The 17,105-nt window shown below is 41.9% G+C and overlaps 1 pseudogene; it reads left to right on the forward strand.

Moving 5' to 3' along the window:
* The first annotated feature begins 333 nt into the window (after positions 1 to 333).
* Positions 334 to 603, forward strand: LOC103085191 (40S ribosomal protein S21 pseudogene; annotated as a pseudogene).
* The last annotated feature ends 16,502 nt before the right edge of the window (positions 604 to 17,105 follow it).

Genomic DNA, 17,105 nt, shown 5'->3' on the forward strand with positions numbered 1-17,105 from the left:
GGGGAAGGGTAAGCTGGGACAACGTGAGAGAGTGGCATGGACTTACATATACTACCAAATGTAAACTAGACAGCTAGTGGGAAGCAGCCGCATAGCACAGGGAGATCAGCTCAGTGCTTTGTGACCACCTAGAGGGGTGGGATAGGGAGGGTGGAAGGGAGACGCAAGAGGGAGGAGATATGGGGATATATGTATATGTATAGCTGATTCACTTTGTTATAAAGGAGAAACTAACACACCATTGTAAAGCAGTTATACTCCAATAAAGATGTTAAAAAAAAATTTGCTTTCTGCGTTCGCACCCACTGTGGTGCCACCAGACGCACCCTCAATATGCAAAATGACGATTTCGTGGACCTGTACGCACCACCCAACCGCATCACTGGCTCCAAGGACCACGCGTCCGTCCAGACGAATTTGGCCGAGGTTGACAAGGTGACAGCCAGGTTCAATGGCCAGTTTAAAACCTACTCTATCTGCAGGGCCATTCACAGGATGGGTGAGTCAGAAGACTCCATTCTCCCACTGGCCAAGGCGGACGGCATCTCTCAAAGAACTTCTGACTGGAGAGGATCACGGATGTGGAATATTTGTCATAAATAAATAGTGAACCCCCCCCAAATTAAGTTAATATATCAAAACACAACTCTAGAAAGTTGTATTCCCTAACAGTGACTAAAATTTATTGACTGCTTTCCATATATGTATAGCTTTCCATATATCAGGCACTGGTAAATGAAACCAATACACATAGTGAGATGTTTACGTTAATCCATTTAATCCATATCATTGCTTTACGGGACAGGTATCCCTATTGTTCTCTTTTATAGGAGAAGAAAGGTGAGGCCTAGAGAGGTTAAATAAGTTAAGCAAGCACTCACAGCTCTTAGGCAGAAAGGTAGGGATTCGGCCCCAGGGCTTCTGGCTCCAGGGCTTCCTCACTATAGTACAGCCTCTGCCCACTCACGGTGCCTCCTTTTGAAGTCCTGTAGTTCCGACCATCAATCATGCACATTTAATATTGAACACTTACAGTTTTGCATGTTTGTTGCATTTTCAGCTTAGTACAACATGTCTTCCCAACTAGACTCTAAAACACTGAACGCAGGAACTGTAAATAATACTTCTCTATAATCCTCACAGCACTTAGCACGATCCTCCACTCATTAAATAAGATTTAATTGGACTTTCGGCAAAGAGATAACTTTCAAAACATCTATTCCGATAATTTTGCAATCAAATAAACTCTGCCAACATTCTTTGCTAAGAAGCAGTCATCTTTTGAGATTGCTGGAAATTTAAGTTTAGAAAAAAAGAAGTTAATGCTTTTTTATCTCATTCTATTCCCTTTGACGGATGAAACCAAAAATAATCACTTCGCATCTCCAAAGTGCTCCACCCCCATGAAAGCAGGGGGAGAGTGAGCCATCACTAGGACACAAATGTGTTCTGCTCAAGGCAATCAAATAAATCAAGCAACCCCCAAAATATAGTTAAAGCAAAGTGACTCAGACACAGTTCATGTTTTTAGTCACTGAGAATCCAAAGTTACTCTGAAATAGGAATAGTTTTTAAAGCATTACTCATTTTGCTTTCTCTGATAAAACTAAAATAATCCAATACAATTATCTGGATAGTCATAATTTAAAGATTTAAAATACATGCTCAAAACCTAACATTTCAAATTAGTGCCACTCTTTAGGACAAACTCTGTAACTAATAATAATGATCTGGCATAAAAGTATCCTGGAGAAACTAATTTCCTACCATTTTCTTTTTATTAAGCTAATCTGAAAAAAAAAAAAAGAGAGAGAGAGAGCATTCTTCCATGGGGCTGTCCTAGAGAAAGCGCAGCACTGTATAAGCCACGTACCTAAAAAGTCACGACTCAGAGTTGAAAGCTGTTTTCCCATCTCATCTAAGAAAGCATTTATTCTCACACTGGAAAATTAAATATAGTTCAAGACCTTCATTTAGAAATAACTGACTTTCACCAAATCCATAAACTAGAACAACTTTTAAGTGACCTTATCAGTAGCTCAAATAGGTTTAATCATATATGCCAACTTCTACTGGTTGGTAGTAGAGACCTGGATATTGTGTTGAGAAGGATTCTAAAGTCATATCCAAGAAAAAACACGTTTGGATCAATTAGCAATCAACAATGCATGTGTACCAGTACCAAACATTTGGGCTAACTGCCATAATTTATGAAATGTAAAACACAAACCCTCAATCTGAAATGAGAGATGTGGGCCAGGGATTTCAAAGATGCTACTGGATTATTTGGTTCATTTTAAGAGAGAAAATTCATTGCTTAGTACCCCAGATTTATGGTGCTCTAATCAAATAAGCAGTAGAGGAATAGGAGAGGGACTAAACATTTAATGACAGTCTACTGCATGTCACGCACTGAGCCTTACCTCAACCACCTACTTCCATGGCCATATCCAAGATTTTTGTCATTACTAATAACAACACCTCTCCATTATCTTAATTTCAATCATTCTATCCCTCAAACACCATTTCCTATCTTTCTGGCTTACTCCCTCCAGTATCTAGTCTCCCAATAATCCTTCTACCCCACTGATATATCTAATTCATTGGTCCTGCCACCCTTTCACTGTCCCTCATCTCCGCACAGGGTCTTCAACTTTCCTACTTACCCATCATATACTCCACGGTCAATTTTCACTCACTTGCATTCACTGTCAACTCCATCGCTCTTTTGTCTCTTCATCGTAATTGCCTAGCAAAACCCTACGCTTTGTTAAATCCAGATCTCTCTGGACGCCAAACCTGTACCCATGTAACCTAAATGTTGCCAGAGAAAAAAACTGTAGTGACTGGTCTCATTCTAAATTCATGATTACTTCAAGAGCGTCCTTGGTAAGACTGCCCATCCCACTCTATTTCCTTCATCCATTCACCCTCCACTAGACATTAATTTCACACCTTCTCCCCTCTCTTCAAATCTCAATGTCTCTTCCTCCTTACTTACTCTCCACTAAGGGCCCTGTTTCCAGCTTCATGGTAAACACAGAAACAAAAGAGAATTCCCACAGCGTGTCACCACACCTTCTCCGCACCTACTTACATCTGTTTGCATATGCTCTACCCTCTCTTCTGATACAATGGATGAGCTGTCCTTGCTTTGATCAAAAGCCAAGCCCTCCACGTGCATACTAGATCCCATCTCTCTTCCTTAATCAGGAACACCTCTACAGCAATTCTCCCCTCTCTCAGCATCATCACTTTTTCCCTTTCTACTGAATCATTCCCACCAGTATTCAAATATTCTATAAATAAACCCATCTGTAAAATAAAAAATTGTTTAAACTTTTCTTGACCCCCACATACCCCTCCAGGTATTGCCTCATTTTTCTGCTCCATTGTTTTATGGAGACAGGAATACCTAATCAGAAGGATTAGAAATGATGTGTATGCCACCCCAGGACAGCGTCTAGCAGAGAACGGAAACTCAAGAAATAAGTCATTGTTTATTTATAGTAATGTTAAGATCCTGCAGTAGGTGCTAAGAAATACACAGAATTAAGAAATATACTCCTGACATTTTTTATTACCTTTCATTTTGATAGAATTTCAAACTTATTGGAAAGTTGCAAGAATAGAACAAGGAACTCCCACATACCCTTTACCCAGATTCATTCATTCTACATTTTGTCTATCACCACCACCATCACCATCTCTCTCTCTCACGCTCTCTTTCGCTGTGTGCTTTCCCAAGAACAACGACATTCCTCTTACATAACCACAGTTCATATCAAAATTAGGAAATTTAACAAATACCCAAAGTAGTTTTCAAATTCAAATTCCAGAAGTATTTTTTATTCAGTTTATTTAAACTACAAACAAAAGTCAAACAAACAAAACAGTTTACCCATTTCTGCTCCATTTTATAGCCAAAATCTTTGCGAAAACTCTCCCTGTTTCCATTTCTCTTCTTGAATCTACTCCAAACAGGCTTTGCTCCCAACCCCCACCCTGTCCCACATACACCACTGCAAGAATTCTTGCCAAGATCACAAATGGCCCTTTTATTGCTAAATTCAATGATGAATTCTCAGAACTCATCTCTCTTGAACTACCACTCGCATTTGACATAGATGATCACTCCCTCCTAAAAACACAATCTTCACTGGCTCCCAGAACACCAAAGACTCCTGGTTTTCTTCTTATCCCACGAATGACCATTTCTCAATATCTTTTGCTGGTTCCTTCTCATCTCCCCAACCTCCAAATATTGGAATGTCCCAGGACCTCGTCTCTTCTCTATCTAAACGCAATCCTTTGAAAATCTTATTCTGATATCTTTATGTTAATAACTTTCAAATATGATCTCCATCCCAGATTTTTCTCCTGAACTTCACACTAGCATATGTTCAACCGCCAATTCAGTAACTCCCCTGAAATATCTCATATGCATCTCAAACTTTCCATGTCCAAAATTAAACTCCCCACCAAAACCCACTCATCCCACAATCTTCCCCATCTTAGTAAGCAACAGCTCCATCAATCCAGTTGCTCGTACCAAAACACTTGGAGTCGTTCTTGAATCCTCTCCTCTCTCATTACCCAATCCATCAATAAATTCTCCTGGCTCTACCTCTAAATCTGACCACTATGCATCTGACCACTTTCCACTACTTCACAATACAAGCCACCATTACCTCTTGCCTAGTTTCCTTAATACTGCCCTTGCCCCACTGTGGTCTATGCCCCACTGTGGTCTATTCTCAACACAGCAGCTAGAATGACCCTTTTTAAAGAGTAAGCCAAGTTATGTCATTCTTCTGCTTAGGACCCTTCAATGACTTCCTACCTCACTCAGAGTAAAAGCCAAAGTCCTCTCAGAAGCCAAGACCCTACAACAACCTCCCTATGGATATGTCTCTGACTTCAGCTCCCACTACTTTCCCCCACTCACTCCACTTGAATCACATTAGCCTCCTTATTGTTCATCCTCCCACCTCAGGGCCTTTGCACTTGCTATTCCTTCTTCCTGCAATGCTCTGTATCTAGATGTCCACTGTTTGCTTCTTCACCCTCTTAAGGTCTTTACTCAAATATCAACTCCTCAGTGAAATCTTCCCTGATCACCCTATTTAAATTCTAAGAAAATTATGGCATGCCCTTTCACCCTGCACTGCTTTGTTTTTCTCCATAGCACTTCTCACCACTAGATGCACTATTTTATACATGCATTTGTTTGTCTGTCTACCTCTACCAGAATGAAAACTTTGTGAAAACAGGGTACTTTGTCTAGTCACTGATATTTACCCAGGATCCAGAACAGTACCTAGTACAGAAAAACCAGTAAATATTTGTTGAATTAATGAAGGAATGAATGTTATCTCATTTTATCTTCACTTAAACCCTATAAGGCAGGTCTTATTACCCCAATTTTATGATGCAGAAAGTGAGGCCCAAAGGATTAAATAACTTACCCAATAGTATACATCTAGTGAATACAGGAGTCAAGATTTGACCCCCAAGTCTACTTCCAAAGCTTGTCGTTTTTCTCATGACACTGAATTGATTCCTTCAGAAGTAAATACTTGTCTACGTGGCAAAGGCTTAAAATAAAATAAAATAATGTTGCACACATGAAACTTATATAATGTTATAAATCATCGCTACCTCACTAAAAAATAAATTTAAAAAAAAAGAAGTTTCGGGCTTCCCTGGTGGCGCAGTGGTTGAGAGTCCGCCTGCCGATGCAGGGGACACGGGTTCGTGCACCGGTCCGGGAAGACCCCACATGCCGCGGAGCGGCTGGGCCCGTGATCCATGGCTGCTGAGCCTGCGCGTCCGGAGACTATGCTCCGCAACAGGAGAGGCCACAACAGTGAGAGGCCCGCGTACCACACACACACACACACACACACACACACACACACACACACACACACACACAAAAGAAGTTTCAGGAAAAAAAGGAAAAATTAAAAAAATTAAAAGTCCCTAAATCCCAATCATGTGGTTTGGAATAAACATAGGTATTCTGGGAAGACAGTGATGGCAATGGTATATTTTTTGACTCTGGTCAAACCTCCCCCATAAAATCAGACAAACTCAGCAAAACCCCAAACCCATGGATAACATCTATAACAAACTAGGTGGCAAAATGTTCCCAAGAAATAATATAAGGTGAGGATAATGCATTGACATAACAGGACCTACACAGTATCAGCATCTTCACAGGATGCAACATAATATATTAATAACCATATTATTAATAATAATTATTATTAATTAATTGTGTTGCCTTTGGAGGATGATAGGAAACCAATTCATTATCTTGAAAACTATTAAATGAAAGGAAAGAATCAAGTATTTATCCTGCCTTTCGTATATTAATTGTACCAGTGGTTAACCAATGAGATGAAGTGAAGGGTCTTACATTGAAATATTCCAACTAATAAATGAAGGAGAAATTAGAGACATGTAACATCAGCATTTTGCAGCCATTAATCTAGGCAGTGAGCATCAAAAGTTGCTAATATCATAAAAATAGAGATATCCAGACGTTATGTGTCTGCTGATGAAAGATCATACCACCTATAGTCTTGCCACACACAAAAAATTGAACCTGAATCTGAACAAACCTCTAGATTGGGATTTCTCAACCTCAGCACTGATGGTCTTTGGAGCCGGATAACTTCTTGCTGTGGGGATCTGTCCTGTGCACTGAGGGATATGGCAGTAGCACCACTCACCCTGTTGTAAAAATTTTCTTTAATTAAAAAATTAAAATGTCTCTAAACACCGCCAAACGTCCCCAGGCAGTGGGAGCAAAAGCACTCCCCACTGAAAGCCACTGCTCTAGATGCAACTACCATTCCACAGGTTAAAACAAGAGGACAGAGGAACATGTCAAATTAAACCATATGGATGCAACCAGCAAATTACAGACTGTGGGAAACTTCAGAGATCAAATGACCCAGATTCTTCAATGAATAAATTTCCAGGGGAAAAGGCAGCAGTGGAGGGGGGAACCTCTCTATCAAAATAGACTTAAAAAACTTATTTTTTAAAGACAAGCAAAACTAAACTATAGGGTTTAAGGATGCACCTTTGGGTGATAAAACTATAAAGAAATGGAAGAAAGTAATTACCATACAAGTCCAATAGGGAGAAAGGTAGGCGGTTGAGGTTCGGATGGGACATTTGGTCGACCTTGGGGCTTCCTAGGAAACTGGCAATATTCTATTTCTTGACTTTGGTGTTATTTAAAAAGGTGTGGACCTTATAATAATTCATTGAGTTTTATCCAGTTTTCTGTGTCTGTGTTTTGCCAGTAAAATGCATAAATAAATGAGTAAAAACATTATCAATAAACAGAAGAATCTGCCTTCCTTTCTACTGCACTTGAGTTGAAGTTCTGTGGGAGCTGTCCTTGAGCAGAGAACTTTGAATTTATTAAGTTTGGGTCGATGTTTATGTTCCCTTAGCCCAGAGGTGTAAATCCTGATCATTGCTTCAAAAGCAACTTGGAAAATCATAGCAGGACTTAACACAACCCTACACAAACCGTATGTGTGATATCCATACCTTGGCCTACTGTTGAAGGAATGTCTTGCATCAAATCAGCAAATACCTACAAGGGAGCCTGTTGTGATCCAGGCAATCTGCCAGGCACTGCGAGGAAAGCAAAATAGAAAGATGTGAAGTACTGGCAAATGCAAACAAGGCTCATGAGAACTGCATGGGCTGAGCTGAGATTTGTGGGACAATGACTTTTAGAAGGATTTGCAGACCTGCTAGACAGAGACACTCCACAGGTGTATATCCTTTCTTGCAAAAGATATGCTTCTGAAGAGTTCTGTGGTGATTAAATTTTTATAAATTTAATTATATGTTCTCATTGACTTACATTATAATCAGAGAGTGGCTTTATCTACATTTTGGATTAATCTTCAACTGGCAGTGGCTCCCAACAGTTTAAGTTTCCCTGCTTCTCTGTCAAGTAGTTGACAGTTTATAAACAAACATTTGAAGGCACCATTTAAAGGAACCCTTGAGTGAATCCTTTTGAACAAAGGATTCTTTCATAACATTAATAAATAATCATTAGATTGAAGGTTCGTCAAGTTTTCTTAGAGTAAAGCGTACCTGTTCCCAAGACTCGGACATCCTTTGATGGGATTTTATTGGAATTATATCTTTTACCAAGGATCAGAATCTATTTTATGTGTTTTAGGACAACATCTTGCATTACTGATGTTCTTACTTTTTCCAATAGCATTTGAAAGAGCATTTTGTCCAGACACTCATGGGAAACATTACTAACTGTAGCCTGTGTTACCGAGTTACGTGATGCAACAGGACTTTGGCTGACGTGACTCAGTTTAAATTACAGAATAAATGCAAAATACTACTAAATCCAGGAGAGAGGTAATTTGAAATGACTGGTCTGCTGGTTGGATTCTTTGGAACAGAAGATGACTAAGCTGCTCACTTTAGAACTGTCTCTTGAAGACTGGGCTGCCTGGAAATCTCAAGTAGGTCACTGAAAAGCTTGAATTGAGGATGGAGCTCATTGGCCCCACCATTCCCAACAGTGTCACCACAGTGCTCCCCCACTGCCTGCCCACCACAACTCCTTCTATCACTCTGTTATCCCTGTCAACACTTGATCCTCACTCAGCTCTCCTGACAACTTCTCCTGGACAAGTCAAAGAAAGACGCTGTCCTCAGTGCCAAGAGTATGAAAGCCCAACACGTCACAGTGGTCAGATCACACTTGGGCCTAGAACATGGTGAGAGACTCCCAGGCTGCTAGAGAATGGCAAAACTCTAGGGTACTAATCCTTCTCCAGTTGGTTCAGGTAAGGATGCTCTTGCATGTCCTCTTGACTGGGATTTGTGGACCGGTTTTTAATATAATAGCTCACCCTGTTGGTGACATATACCCAAAGGATGTGATTTATGATGAGTTTCAGCCTGACAAACTTTGTTATTTCTTATTGAAGACCCCATTTATTTTGGAGCAAATGGGTTGGCTTACTTTTTTTGTCTTTGGTGACAAGAATATAACTTATAATTGGCTTATTTAGAAAATGTACTAGAAATAAAAAATGGAATGCAGCACAGAAGAATAAATCAAGAGTCTGTTTTACTGAAGAAGGGAAAAATGATGCTCTTGCCAAATCTATTACTTTCTGTGGCTTATAGAACTGCTTCCCAAGGACTAGATACTGCCTTCCATACTATGCTCAAGAAGCTTTATCCATAAGGCACTTATTTGAATGCCGCGATACAGCCTCATAGTTACAGTTCTGGAGTACCTACGGAATTCTGCAGCTTTTAACATGCATTTTGCTATAGCCATTGTGGTAGGTAAAATTCTAAGATGCACCCCAATGATCCACACCCTCTTAAAGATCCCCTCTGCTTAAATGTAAGCAGGACCTATGACTTGCATCTAACCAACAGAATACGGCAAGGTGGAGGATTTTACATAAGTAAACAAAGTCCCTAATCAGTTAACTTTACATTAATTAAAAGGGAGATTATCCTGGGTGGGCTGGACCTAATCAGGTGAGCTGTTTAAAAGAGGGTCTAGAGGTCAGAGACTTGAAGCAGCAATCTCTCTCTGTCTCTCTGTCTCTCTCTTTCTCTGTTGCTGATTTTGAAGAAGCAAACTTCCATGAATTCTACCGTCTCGAGGAAATGGATTTTGCCAACAACCACGCTTAGAAGTGGATCCTTCCCTAGTAGAGGCTCCAGATGAGAACTCACCGTGGCTTACATCTTGATTTCAGGCTTATGAGACCCAGAGCAAAAAACTCTGCCAATCTGTGCCCAGACTTCTGATCTACAGAAACTTTAATAAGTGACATTTGTTTTAAGCCTCTAAGTTTGTGATAACTTGTTATGCAGAATAGAAAACGAATACAGTCATGAAAAATCAACAGTGGAATAGAAGTCTTCCACTAAGTGGATCCCTAACCCACAAGCGTCAGTGAACACAGAAATCAGAGGATCACAGATTAGAACAAGTGCTTCCACTCTCATCCCACCTCATCTGTCTTTCCATGTCTAAGAGCAAAGGATCTATAAAGGAGACCGAATGTATGTTTCAGAAAGGTTTTCCCTGCCCCAGCATTGTTGGTTGACTACAGACCAACATTCTGGGTCTACCTTTTCCCACATGTACAGCCCCTAAGTGCAAAGACCTGTATAAACCAAATGTGCCTCAGAAGAAATAAGAAAATACTAAACTCAGTAGGTAACAACGAGTGCCAAATTGAAATGCATGCCAATGTCAAAATCAAACTCCAAGGGCAAAGACTAAACCAGGAATAGTAATAGAGGCAGCAAAGCAGCCATTGTCAATGGTGTTCGGATTGAAAAGAGGCTTAATGGAAGAAAGACACAGGAAGACTAACCCCCGGCATGTATCAGGTGCCTGGAAATTGTCTATAGATAGATGGATGGATGGATGGATGGATGGATGGGTGGATGGATGGATGGATGGATGGATAGATGGATGGATGGATGAATTAGAATCAAAAGGAAATGGTTTATCATTACAAAAGAGCAAGAAATAAGAGGAAAATGCAGTAGCAATGAAAAACAAGGACAGGGACGGTGTCAGAGAAATTCTTAATGCATCAAGCCTTCAGAGTTCACGTAGCCATAGAGCAGTGGTTCTCAAAGTGTGGTCCCATGACCAGCATCATCAGCATCACCTGGGAGCTTGTTAGATATGCAACTTCTCTGGACTCACGCCAGTCCTACTGAATTAGAAACTCCGGGGATGGTGCCCAGCAGCCTGTCTTAAGAAGCCCTCTAGGGGATTCTGATGCACACTCAAGAACCACTGACCTAGAGAAATAAAGGAATCTTGTGGGGATGGCTTCAAAGAAAGAAAAAAAAAAGCCTAATGGTCTTAACCCTGGCTGCACACTAAAATCAGCTGAGGAACTTTGAAACTACTAATGTCCAAGCTGGCCTATCATCAGAGATTGATTTAATTTAGTGTGAGATGGAGACCAGGCATCCAAATTATTTACCAGCTCTCCAGGAGATTCAAATGTGCGGCCAGGGCTGGGAACCTCTGATGTAAGAGATGAAGCAGCGTGGGAGGACATGATTCAAGAATGCTACATAAATGGGCTTCCCTGGTGGCGCCGTGGCTGGGAGTCCGCCTGCCGATGCAGGGGACGCGGGTTCGTGCCCCGGCCCGGGAAGATCCCACATGCCGTGGAGCGGCTGAGCCCGTGGGCCATGGCCAGTGGGCCTGCGCATTCGGAGCCTGTGCCCAGCAATGGGAGAGGCCACAGCAGTGAGAGGCCCGTGTACTGCAAAAAAAAAAAAAAAGTGTGTATTTTGATTTTCTTCTCACTTAAGTAGTGCTAAATTATAATATGAAGCCCATGCTAGTAACTGCTCTTCAATAGCCACATTATCCAGGATTACTGGCATTAAATGCTAAATTAGCAGTAGCTGTTATCATTTATAACCTCGAAAAAAGGCTGGTCTCTTTCTGACATGGTGTTCTGCTGCCTTCAAAGGATTCACACATATATTCTCAGCTGTCAACACTGCTATGCTTTTGCACAGGGCAGGGAAATTGCTTTTATTTCAGCAGCAAAGAAAATATAATCAGCAGCCAGCCCTTTTTGCCCATCCCTTGCTCACCCTCTGAGATGGCTTTGTACAAGCAATGCTTCCCTTCCCTGCCCTCAGTATATGGAGTGCCCCTGGGAGGCAGTGAGGCGGAGAGGCTGCACTTTCTTCTACTGAAGTGGCAGCAGCCACCACAGGGCCATTGGCACATTTGTCCCCCAGACCTCACTCAGCCCCCAGCATACACAGGCAGATGCCTCAAGAGGTCTAGATATCGCATCACCAACTTTAAGCCACACAGCCCCTCAGCTGCTCTCCAGAGACCAGCTTCACCTGAACCTGGCAGGTGAATGAGGGTCTCCAGTGGGAAAAGAAAGGAAGCACCGAGTCAACTCCAGCTGCCAGGGACAACAAAAAAGGCTTTCAACTGCATGGGAGCACACGACCCTCTCCTCCTCAAGGCTTAGCCTCAGGAGCAACTGTCCACATAAGCTAAGTCCACTTGGGTCAGTGGGTGAGAAAGGACAAGCCTCCAGACAGAAACCAGACAGGTTTAACCTGTCCAAGAGCACCACAGAACCTGTGTACCTTTATGCAACGTATAGCCAGATTCTCCCCCAGTTCTATGCATGTGCACGGGACCTTTGGGGGTACACCTAGTGGAGACGGCTTCACCGCTAAATGGCACAGTGGTAACCTGACTGGGCAGGTTCACATTACACAGATGAACAGTAGGAACAAGCAATAATGCCTTGTCACAGAGCTTCAGAATGTAATATATAATAGATGACAATGACAATGAAGATGGTAACCAGATCCCCCACTGGAAATTTAAGTTTTCCACAAAGCTCAATCAAGCATTCCTTAAAAAGGCTAGAAGAACCTCTAAGCATTTCAGAATCTGTAAGCATGTCGCCTCAATGAAACCGCCCAAGAGCACCCAAGGGTGGATGTCAGGCCAGGAAAAGGAGATAGAGCAGGTGGAGAGTCAGGACTTAACATTTGTCAGGATCTGAGTAGACAAGTTTTCCAGTTGGGGACTGCTATCTAAGAGTAGTGGCTCTCAACTAGGGATGATTTTGCCCCCCAGAGCACATTCGGCAATGTTTGAAGACATCACTGGTTTTCACAGTGGAGTAGGGTGTGCTACCACCTAGTGGGTCAAGGCCACGGACACCGCTAAGCATCAGACAATGCACAGGACAGCCCCCCACAGCAAAGAAGTACCTCGCCCCAAATGTCGTTAGTGCCAAGGTGGAGAAACCCTTTCTACAGAAATGTCCCCACAACAAACGATGGAGGAAGAAAATATTGATGGATTTTTCTTTCCATAAAGGCTCAGATTCTACCCACAGTTTCTATTAGCATCCCAGAAAAACAGAGTTGTTCTCCTCAAGGAGACAGATAAATTAATCTTGACAGATTATCTTGTCCACCCCCTGCTTTCAGGGAACTCAAGGTCTAAATTACCCAGGACCAATAACTGTCTAGTCTCTTATCAAATATTTTCAGGACTAAAAACCCCACAGCCTCCCTGTAGCAACTCATTCCAATATTTATCTTCCTAATGAACAACGTGTTAAGTTGAATCATTTGAAATTGCCAACAGTTGAGCGAGTCTGGCCTTCGAAGATGGCAGTTTCATGTGGTTCAGCCTAACATTACTCCCTTCAACAAAAACATGTCCTACTTTTAGAGGCCATTTTCTTGTGTTGACTCTTCAGTCAGCACCACACAGTTTTTGGTGACCGTGATAACCAGCCACCTGCTGTCTGGGATAACTCCCCTCCCCTCCCCCACTCCTCACCCACAATCCTCACCACCCCAATCTTCATTGGCTCTTTCTCCAGCAAAATTATTAGGATTTTGTCCAGGCCAATTGTTATGTCTTTTTTAACTTGGATTTTAACTTGGATTTAAGTAACCTGACCTCAACTTACTGCTATGTAAGCAATTTGAAAGGGGGACTCACAGTTATTAAATGGCTACCGTGTGCCAAGCAATGTGCTACAAACTTTCACATATATTATCAATTTAATCTCTAGAACAAGGCTGTGAGGAAGGTATTCCTATTCCATTTCACAGATGATAAAACTGAGGCAGCTCGACAAGGTTAAATAACCTTCGGTGCCAGCATATGAGCCAGGATTTGCATCCATATCTGTTGGACACCAGTGCCCACACTGTCACCATTATCCTAAACAGACTGAGTAAAGCTCTGCAGAGATTTAGAATTTCAAAGTGACCACTTGAAGAGTACATTATTACAGGCGAATTGACCTGACCTATTATCTTTACCCTGTATCCTAGCAGAGTGCCCACTTCCCCCAAAAACCCAAAATCACTTCATGGTAGCTATGATCTCTTTTAATATATCACCATCATCTCCTTTCCTCATTTCAGTACAAAAAACAAAACAGCCAATAAAACCGCCTGTGAGCTTTCTTTTTCTTTTTCTTTTACAAGAGTCTTGCTGCATCCGTTTTCAGCTGAAAAACATTACCCGATGCTTTTCATTCAGCTCTTTCGTAAAAACTCATAACTTCACTGATTAAAGATGAAATCATGTTTATTCTTATCTTCCAAAAACACTGCTTAACGTACTCAAAGTCCCCTTCACGGCAGCCATGGGCCAAGGGGGTGGGGCGCGGGGTGGGGGCAGGCAGCAGCGGGAGCGGTTCTGAGCAGGTGATGGGGTGAGCTGTGGCCACCTTCTGGCTAATTGCTGAGGGGAGCACTGGCCCTCCACCAGCAACTCAAGCATTTCTGGGACTACAAAAGGGACAAAGGCAACAAGCCCCACCCTTCAGTCCCTGGCATCTGCAAACTCGCTTCTTATTCTTCATTTACTTCTGAGTGCAGTAAATGGGCATTCACCGACCAGAGCCACGCTCTCCACGCTCTCCACGCTCTCCACGATGGGAGAGAGAGAGAAGCAGCACAGCTTCATAAAGTTCTGCTACAGTCGTTACCTTTTTAAACTTTCATAATTTAGTGGTAGATGCAGTCTCTAAAGGGGCATTTAAAGGGGCATTTCAAAGCAAATTAAAATTTCTACTCATGGCTGCTAAGGACTCAAATTCTGCTCATCACTGAGGACAACTTTTTTCTACAACTAGCTGTGTGTTATTTGCCTGTGATCTGAAATAAGAATATGCTGTGCACAAATGTGTTATACAGTCATCCTAAAATAAATTAATTTGCTTCTAAATGTCAGCTAGAGACAGAGAATCACTGCGCCTGTGTCGAAAGTCACTGGCTGGGGGAACAGAGAATCTGGCTTCCACCACACCCTCCACTGCTAACTAGCAACGTGATTTTAACCTTCATCCTCATTTTCCTAATCTGTAAAACAAGAGATTACAAGATCAGTAGGCTTTCAAATATTTTTAGCAGTGAAACCTTTTTTTCTCAGAGTTTCCAGAATCCTAATATGCCAGTGATCAAAAGGCAGCTGCTTTGCCTATGTCCGGACAGGCAGGCCAGACTCACCCACCACCACCATCCCCTCCCCCTGCCTTCTATCCCCAACCCAAGCCCCTTAACTCACCTCTGCAGAATCCTGGACGTCAGGACTTGAAGATCATTGGACCAAGTGATTTCTAAAGTCCCTTTGTGCCCCAAGTGTCTATCAGGCTAAGTGGCCAAAGTTATTAAAAGCAAACATTTTATGAAGACACTTGATAGAAATACTTCAAACCTATCAGCCTGGTAGGGAAAAGATTATACACAATGAGCAATTAGAGAACAATTTAATTCTCTACGTTAAGGTCTGTGGCCGTGGCTTAGGATACAAGAGAAGGTCCTTTGAAGAGCACTGGATGAATCACTCTTACAAAGTACCCTGAGTACTTGTGGGCCAGGCAGAATCACTGAGTGTTCCCTCCAGTAGCCACTTTCATTGGCCTTGTGGTGGCCCCTGAAGGACACGTGAACTGGGCACAGATAAGGCCCGATCCATCAGTGTTGCTCTTCACTCAGAACCATGCCTGTGCTGATGCCTCTTTTAAATCCAGTGCTTTCCCTCCCCAACTGACAACTGCTGCCTTTATTAATGGCTGTTTTCCTGCCTGAATGATAAAATGTGTTTTCATTTGCCCTTTAGCCCCAAAACCTAATTATCGAGCCACCTAGGGTGGGGAGAACTATATACTCTTTTGATGGGCTATGAGGCCCCAAGAGAGAGTGATATGAGAACAAAATCAACAGAGACTTGATGGAAATTAGCAAAATTTCTCCATTTGAAAATATATCTACCATTGAAGTAAATTTAAAATATTTTTCAAAAAATTACAATGAATTAGGGAAATGCAAATCAAAACTACAATGAGGTATCATCTCACACTGGTCAGAATGGCCATCATCAAAAATCTACAAACAATAAATGCTGGAGAGGGTGTGGAGGAAAGGGAAGCTTCTCACACTGTTGGTGGGAAATGTATTCAATAAACTGGTACAACCATTATGGAAAACAGCACAGAGGCTCCTTAAAAAACTAAATATAGAACTACCATATGATCCAGCAATCCCACTCCTGGGCATATATCCAGAGAAAACCATAATTTGAAAAGATACATGCACCCCAGTGTTCACTGCAGCACTATTTACAACAGCCAAGACATGGAAGCAACCTAAATGTCCAGTGACAGAGGAGTGGATAAAGAAGGTGTGGTACATATATACAATGGAATATTACTCAGCCATAAAAAAGAATGAAATAAGGCCATCTGCAGCAACATGGATGGACCTAGAGACCGTCATACTGAGTGTAGTAAGTCACACAAAGACAAATATCATATGATATCGCTTATATGTGGAATCTTAAAAAAATGGCACAAATGAACTTATTTACAAAACAGAAATACAGTCACAGATGTAGAAAACAAACTTATGGTTACAGGGGGGATGGGGGTGTGGGTGGGAAGGTGGGGAGGGAAAAATTGGGAGATTGGGATTGACCTATACACACTACTATATATAAAACAGATAACTAATAAGTACCTACTGTATAGCACAGGGAACTCTACTCAATACTCTGTAATGACCTATATGGGAAAAGACTCCAAAAAAGAGTGGTTATATGTATAACTGACTCACTTTGCCGTACACCTGAAACTAACACAACATTGTAAATCAACTATACTCCAATAAAACAATTTTTTAATTACAATGAATTCATTCAATAATTAACTCAAGCAATTTTTACTGTGCATTGACTCTGGTCCAGGCACTGAGTTAGGTGCCAAGGATACCATGAAGAGTTCTAAGACACTGTCCCTCTCTTCAAGTCACTGAGTCTCCCACTACCATTCACGTCAAGAACTAAGTGAAACACAGAATGATGTGTGCCGGGCTTCCCTGGTGGTGCAGTGGTTAAGAATCCACCTGCCAATGCAGGGGACACGGGTTCGGCGAGCCCTGGTCCAGGAAGATCCCACATGCCACAGAGCAACTAAGCCCGTGCGCCACAACTACTGAGCCTGCGCTCTAGAGCCCGCGAGCCACAA

This window comes from Lipotes vexillifer, unplaced genomic scaffold (assembly GCF_000442215.2).
Source record: "Lipotes vexillifer unplaced genomic scaffold, Lipotes_vexillifer_v1.1 scaffold1086, whole genome shotgun sequence".
In the NCBI taxonomy this organism is placed as follows: domain Eukaryota; kingdom Metazoa; phylum Chordata; class Mammalia; order Artiodactyla; family Lipotidae; genus Lipotes; species Lipotes vexillifer.